This window comes from Gopherus flavomarginatus, chromosome 5 (assembly GCF_025201925.1).
Source record: "Gopherus flavomarginatus isolate rGopFla2 chromosome 5, rGopFla2.mat.asm, whole genome shotgun sequence".
In the NCBI taxonomy this organism is placed as follows: Eukaryota; Metazoa; Chordata; order Testudines; family Testudinidae; genus Gopherus; species Gopherus flavomarginatus.
Genome location: NC_066621.1, coordinates 40,746,477 through 40,754,598, shown reverse-complemented (window position 1 = coordinate 40,754,598; position 8,122 = coordinate 40,746,477). Strand labels below are relative to the sequence as shown.

At 42.9% G+C, this 8,122-nt stretch overlaps 1 pseudogene; it reads left to right on the top strand.

Moving 5' to 3' along the window:
- Window positions 1-1,094: 1,094 nt before the first annotated feature.
- LOC127052362 (olfactory receptor 1019-like) lies at window positions 1,095-2,069 on the top strand (annotated as a pseudogene).
- The last annotated feature ends 6,053 nt before the right edge of the window (window positions 2,070-8,122 follow it).

Here is an 8,122-nt window from a genome sequence, read left to right as displayed (position 1 = left end):
AAAACCTTAAATTAGAGTGAATAAATGAAGACTTGGCACACCACTTCTGAAAGGTTGCCAACCCCTGTGCTAGGATAAGAGCTCAATCTCTGAGCTTCCACTCCTTCACTTCTGCAATGCGTTCCAGTTCTGGTGGGTGATCTTTGTCATAGAAAACATTTTCCACTCTGAAATAGACCCAAGAATTTTTTCAACTTACTGAACACCTACAGTACTACTCACTCAATCCACCCATCCTTAAACTCTTTCACACATCAGTCTGTCTGCTCTACAGAGATACTACCTGGTAATATCTTTTACTGGACCAACAGTCAGATCTTTGTGTAGTCCTGTGTCACTCAAATGCTTGTCTCTTTCACCAACAGAAGCTGGTCCAATAAAAGATACTACCTCACCCCCCTTGTCTCTGTAATATCCAGAGATCAACACACCTATAAACACACTGCCTGTCTTCTGGTGCATTCTCCCAGCCACCTTCTCACTAATCCAATCGCACAATTCTGCTTTCTCCATTTGACTGCCCACTGACTCATCTATCCACCTTATCAACTCCCTACACAACCATCGACTCCCTACTCCTTCATACACCAACAATATGCTCACCCATCTATCAGTCCACCAGTTTGCTAACACATCCGATTGTCCATCACAACGGACACTTCCATCCAGCCACAAACCAATTCACCTGCCAGCCACCTATTCTTTTACATCTCTTTATTCATGCAGTCACACACTTACTCACCTACCATCTCAGTCACCCATTTACACAGTATGCCAAATACAAGGCAGTGCATTATGGAAAGCATTCAAATTATCGGATGCATAAGACTGAATTAAGCACTCAGTTGTTTTGTTTTCTGCCTGTCACTACAGAAACCATTTTAAGCAAAGTCCAGAGAAGAGTTTGGTACCTTCTTTGTACGTTAGAGGGTTGAATGTTTGTGAATATATATTCCTGGGACTCAAATCTCAAAGCAGTAGGCATTCAAAAATATGTATGTATATGCATGTTTTGTACTCAGAATGATGACTGGACATGAAATAGTTCATCTTCTCTTGATTCATCTTTTTGGCAGGTATCAGAAGTGGGAGTCATGGAAGAGAAAAATTGTACGGTAGCAACCCAGTTCATTCTCATGGGATTCACAGATGATCCAAAGCTGCAGGTCAACTTCTTTGTGTTGTTCCTGGTGATCTATGTTATCACCCTGGCGGGGAATCTTGGGATGATCATTTTGATCAGAATCAGTTCCCGACTACGCAACCCCATGTACTTCTTCCTGTGCTGCTTGCCTGTTGTTGATATCTGCTATTCGTCTGTTGTCACCCCAAAGATGCTGGCAAACTTCTTAGCAGAGAACAAAGCCATTTCCTACACTGCATGTTTCTCAAATGTTTTTTTTTTTTTTGTTGCCTGGGTATGTACAGAATGCTTCCTTCTAGCTGCAATGGCGTATGACCGCTACATGGCCATTTGTAAACCCCTGCTCTATTCATCAGTTAAGTCCCATTAAGTCTGTGTCCCACTGGGGGCTGGCTCCTATATCACTGGCTTCACAAATGCCATGATTACTGTGTGTGTTATTACCAGGTTATCATACTGTGGTTCCAATATCATCAGCCATTTTTTCTGTGACACCCCTCCACTGCTAGCCCTATCATCCTCTGATAGCTCCATCGCTGAAAATACCATTTCTCTTTTAGCTGGTTTCACCTGTATCAGCTCCCTCCCGATAATCCTCTTCTTTTCAGGATGGCATCTTGGCTGCCATCCTGAAAATCCACTCTGTCGAGGGCAGGCACAAAGCCTTCAACACCTGTGCCTACCAATTGATGGTGGTCACCATGTTTTATGGGACTCTGCTCTTTACATACTTATGCCCCAAATCCAGCTACTCACTGGGCCAAGACCAGGTGGCCTCTGTGTTCTATACGGTGGTGATCCCCATGCTGAACCCCCCATCTATAGCCTGAGGAACAAGGAGGTGAAGGATGCCCTGAGGAGATCACTGGGGAGGGGAAGTGGTTTCAAGATGAATGTGTTTCTATGTCATTTTAATAACCAATAACAAACCTTTTCATCTCCTCTCTTTATTGTTTTGGGGAATGTGGTTGAGGTGGCTGCTCTGTCAGGTGTTTTTTCCACTGGTGTTGTAAATAATAACCACATCTCATAGAAATGCTCACTTAAAGCTGGCCATGAAACCACTGACTTTAAAATAGTTTTAGAGACCCATATCTGCTCACGTGAACAGTCTGTAAGGCTCTCCAATTCTACAGTGATGTGCCCTGTATAAGAATGTAGATTGGTACACAGAGAGGCAGACAGATAGTTTCAGAAGTACACGTCACAGAACGATCATTTTGTAAGCGTGAGAGAAGAAACATTTGCACTTTACATTCTGGTATCAGCCAAGCCATATGGCAGGATGGCATAGAGTAGATTTATTTAATGTGCTCTTTTCAAAAAGGAACACAATGTACAGCTACGTATACCATTAGTGTAATAACCACACAACAAACACTGAGATCAGCAGTCCCTGGCCTCTCTTTCGGCAAACATGTATTGCTATTATAGTGTTGCATTGTTATTGCTACCTTAAACCCAGGCTCTAACTACTATGAGTGCATCCTTTGAACCTCAGGTGAGATCCACTTGTTGATGGAAAGGTCATGGATGGAAGTTCAAATCAGAGAATTCTGCCTCTATTCAGAGGCCCATATCGAATACATGACCCAAATACAAAGAGGCTAGTTCTAGTGAGACCATGAAAATTAATTTTATCTGCCACTTACACCCTCATCCATTACAAGTGTCTGTATTATATTAGACAATGCTAGAATGGAATCATTTTAGGCCAGGTCTACGCTACCATTTTTGTCCGTATAAAATGTCGCTCAGAGGTGTGAGAAAAACACCACCCTGAGTGACATAAGTTACACCATCAGAAGCACCGGTGTGTACAGCATTAGTAGGAGCATTGCCAGCAGATTAAGGAAAGTGATTATTCCCCTCTATTCGACGTTGGTGAGGCCACACCTGGAGTAGTGCATCCAGTTTTGGTCCCCCCCACTTCAGAAAGGATGTGGAAAAATTGGAGAGAGTCTAGTGGAGGGCAACAAAAATGATTAGGGGACTGGGGCACATGACTTATGAGGAGAGGCTGAGGGAACTGTGGTTATTTAGTGTGCAGAAGAGAAGAGTGAGGGGGGATTTGATAGCAGCCTTCAACTACCTGAAGGGGGGTTCCAAAAAAGATGGAGCTCAGCTGTTCAAAATGGTGGCAGATGACAGAACAAGGAGCAATGGTCTCAAGTTGCAGTGGGGGAGGTCTAGCTAGGATATTAGGAAATGCTATTTCACTGGTAGGGTGGTGAAGCACTGGAATGGGTTCCCTAGGGAGAGGGTGGAATCTCCTTCCTTAGAGGTTTTTAAGACCCAGCTTGACAAAGCCTTGGCTGGGATGATTTAGTTGGGTTGGTCCTGCTTTGAGCAGGGGGTTGGACTAGATACCTCCTGAGGTGTCTTCCAACCCTGATATTCAATGATTCTATGTTGGTGGCAGAAGCTCTCGCACCAATATAGCAACCACCACTCATGGAGGTGCTTTTATTAGGCCAACAGGAGAGCTCTCACATCAGCACAAAGCGGCTACATGAGCTATCATACAGCGGCACAGCTGCATTAGTACCTCTGTGCTGCTGTAAACTCTCTAGTGTAGACATGATCTTAGCCATTGATAGCAAAGGGATACCGGTACAATAACTGACCAGAACTGAACAGAGACAAGATGGAGGAGGCATTGTATTTTCTTGGACCAACTTCTGTTGGTGACAGAGACAAGTTTTTGAGCAGACACAGAGCTCTTCTTCAGGTCTTGGAAACAAACTCAAACTAGCACAGGTCAATACATGGTGGAATCGATTGTTTAGTATAAGTAGTTAACACATGTTTCAAGGGACCATTCAAGGTGCAAGTGGCCTATTAACACCCCTCCAGTCACAGGGAGGAAAGGGGGTGGGAAGACCCACCTCAGCTCCTCAAGTTCTTGTGCTCTGATACCTCCCTCAATGAACTCCTGCTCTATATCTACAGCAGCTCTGTGGAAATCATCTCCGTCCTCGTTATCTTCATCTCCTACATTTTCATTGTCATCTCTGTCCTGAAGTCCTCGCTCAATGAATCTCTTGATTAACCTGGTAAAACGTCACCAGTGAGGAATTGCAGAACAAGAAGGAGACTGGTTGAGCGAATGAGATATAATGTTCTATGGCAACAGACATGCAGACATAACAGATGTAAGGGATAATTGGACATGCATGTGTTTTGGGTTTGGGTATTAAATTTGACCTGATGTGTATTTATTTAAAGATTTAGGGTCACAGGATCACAGATTCTTTTGGGTTGGAAAGGAATCATTTAATCCATCTCTCCTTGATCCATGGGGGGCAGATGGTTTGCTGGACTCTGACTCAGCTGAGTTGGGTTCATGCTTCTGCTCTGACACAAACTGGACAAATCACTTAAATTACCCCATAGGACAGTACCTCCTTTATACTGATATCAGGTTAAAAAAAAAAGTCTCTCTCCTCCCTTTGATGTGTTGTGCTCCTCAGAACTGAAGCAGTGAGTTAATTGCTGAGCAAGGGAGGTGGGGGAATAAATAGTAAGGATTTTAATGAAGACAGTTTTGGAGAAAGGGAACTGCTCAAGGTTTTGAGGCTGAGACACGGTGTCTTTCCCCTTTGCATCATCAGTTCCAATCCAGGGAGGAGGTGATTTCAAAGCAGGACATACTTTAGAAAGCAGGATTTTCTAATCTCGCTCAAGGTCTGTAAACCCAGACAGATGATGGGTCTTGCAAAGGTAGATGATTGTTTTCAGCTCTAGGTCACAGATCTTCTTGGTAAATTCTCAGCATGGAGAGGGGTAACCAGTGGTGTTCCCCAAGGGTCTGTCCTAGGACCAATCCAATTCAACTTATTCATAAATGATCTGGAGAAAGGGGTAAGCAGTGAGGTGGCAAAGTTTTCAGATGATGCTAAACTACTCAAGATAGTTAGGACCAAAGCAGACTGTGAAGAACTTCAAAAAGATCTCACAAAACTAAGTGATGGGGCAACAAAATGGCAAATGAAATTTAATGTGGATAAATGTAAAGTAATGCACACTGGAAAAAATAACCCCAACTATACATGCAATATGAAGAGCTCTAATTTAGCTACAACAAATCAGGAAAAAGATCTTGGAGTTATTGTGAACAGTTCTCTGAAGACATCCACGCAGTGTGAAGAGGCAGTCAAAAAAGCAGACAAGATGTTAGGAATCATGAAAAAGGATATAGAGAATAAGACAGAGAATATATTGTTGCTCTTATATAAATTGATGGTATGCCCACATCTTGAATACTGTGTACAGATGTGGTCTCCTCATCTCAAAAAGGATATACTGGCATTAGAAAAGGTTCAGAGAAGAGCAACTAAAATGATTAGAGGGTTGAAACGGATCCCATATGAGATAAATTAAAGAGGCTAGGACTCTTCAGCTTGGAAAAGAGGTTACTAAGGGGGACATGATAGAGGTGTATAAAATCATGAGTGATGTGGAGAAAGTAGATAAGGAAAAGTTATTTATTTATTCCCATAATACAAGAACTAGGGGCCACCAAATGAAATTAATGGGCAGCAGGTTTAAAACAAATAATTTGAAGTTCTTCTTCACACAGCACACAGTCAACTTGTGGAACTCCTGGCCTGAGGAAGTTGTGAAGGCTAGAACTATAACAGGGTTTAAAAGAGAACTAGATAAATTCATGGAGGTTAAGTCCTTTAATAGCTATTAGCCAGGATGGTTAAGGAATGGTGTCCCTAGCCTCTGTTTGTCTGAGGGTGGAGATGGACGGCAGGAGAGAGATCACTTGATCATTACTTGTTAGGTTCACTCCCTCTGGGGCACCTGGCATTGGCCACTGTCGGTAGACAGGATACTGGGCTAGATGGACCTTTGGTCTGACTCAGTACCCAGAACCCCTTATGTTCTTTTTTTTTAACCACCATTTCAGTGGGTGGAACCAACATTCTACTTATGCAAACAGCACCACAGGGAATCCTAATGACATTATCTCAGCAGCAGAGCAGATGCTGAGAACCATTTTAACTGTGTGCACCTCTTTCCACAGCTTTTTTATTCTTCTAGAAAGCGGGACAGAACATGAGAAAGGCGAGTGTTTATTTGCCTGTAGTTCTATTACAAAATATTACGGGTGCTCCTGGAGGGACTGAAAGAAAGAAGTGTAATGAGTTATGGCAATAAATAAATGTGTGGAGGCATGTACCATTTGTGGTGGATTTGAATAAATGAATAAAGAAGGATGATGGGGAGGAAATGGTGTTCATCTGGCTTATGCAAACCTTTCACTGCATGTAGGCAACAGTCCTCTATCCTCAGAAAAACTGGAACATCATAGAAATTACAGAGAGAAATTCTTTCTGAGTATTGATCCTATGAAGGGAAAGTTTTGCTGAAGTGCGTGTTACTGTGCCCTAATGAAGAAATTGGCTGAAAATCTGGATGCAACTGTAGTCACTAGAAATGATAAAATCTCTTATGAGGGACAAAAGGTTGGATATTAGGAAACACTATTTCACTAGGAGGGTGGTGAAGCACTGGAATGAGTTACCTAGGGAGGTGGTAGAATCTCCTTTCTTAGAAGTTTTTAAGGTCAGGCTTGACAAAGCCCTAGCTGGGATGATTTAGTTGGAGATTGGTCCTGCTTTGAGCAGGGAGTTGGACTAGATACCTCCTGAGGTCTCTCCCAACCCTAATATTCTATGATTCTATTATTTGAAAATATTCACTAGTATTGTTGCCCTGGAATTTGACATTCCTGTGTGTACCCCAGAACCTGACAGTACTGCTCTCAGCCATTTTGTATGTGCAGCATCTGCTGGCTAAAAACCAAACATCATCTCGTTAGGAAAAATAGGCCTTTGTGAGACAAGGTCAGATAGCTGCATATTTGCTGTTTGTTATTTAGATGGGAGAAGAGGTCAGAAAGTTTTGGAGGAAAGTGTGTGGATACCGATGTTGGTTTTAGGCAGGCCAGCTCTGTGTTTTTTGCTGCTGCTAAAGCAAAAAAAAAAAATCTGGAGTGCCACTGCCAAAGCAAAAGAAAAAGAAAAAGTGCCAGAGTGCTGCCCCTTGAAAAACTGCCTCCCCAAGCACATGCTTGGGACACTGGTGCCTAGACATGTTGTTGTTATGGCTAGAAACACTAGAAAATGTTTTGAGATAATGAGCAGTGTGTTGAAATTAGACGAATTGGTGACCCAGTAGAGGTTATTATGCTGTGCCGCTAGGAGTCACCATAGGTTATGCACTTTGTTATAATTAGTTATACAAGATTAGGTAAAAGTAAACATCTCGGAGAAGTCTGAGGGAGTTTTTCTTTGGGAAGGAGATGAAATCTAAAGTCCTCATCAGCTGAATGGAAAGAGCGCCCTTGGAAATCCAGCTGGTGATGATTTAAAACCATCTTAGACAGATGGTAACTATATCTGGGATGTTCTAAACTGATTGCTTCTGCCTGAGAGTGCTTATTAGCTAATAAACTGTAGTTTTAGATAAGACTGCACTTGCTTGTGTTAATTTTTCCTCAGCCAGAGCCCTGTGTTCCCACTGATTTATTCCTGACACCATCTGGAGTGAAACAGTTAAATTACTGATGCTGTGGGATCTGAAAACCCTGGGTAACAGTATTTTTGAATTTACTCATCCTTAAAAGAGCAGTAGGATGACTGCCAGCCCTGCAGGCAGGGTGGCTTGTGCTGAGTTGCTTAGCCCTCTGGGGGCTGCGGAAGGTGTGCACATGCCTAGTGGCAGAATTTTAGGCACCTAGATGATTTTGGTAGCAGAAACTTGTCTACACTTGGCACGGGGGGGGGCAGGGAATCATGTTGGGTGGGGGCTCAGAAAGGAAAAGTTTGAGAACCCCTGACCTACACCATCTATGGCACCAGATTGCCCATAGCCACACACCCTTTAAAGAAGCACTGGGCATCAGGTTGTCTTCTCATGTTCAAAAAGCCTTATGTTTAAGGGGCCTGGTTCCTCTCTCTCAAA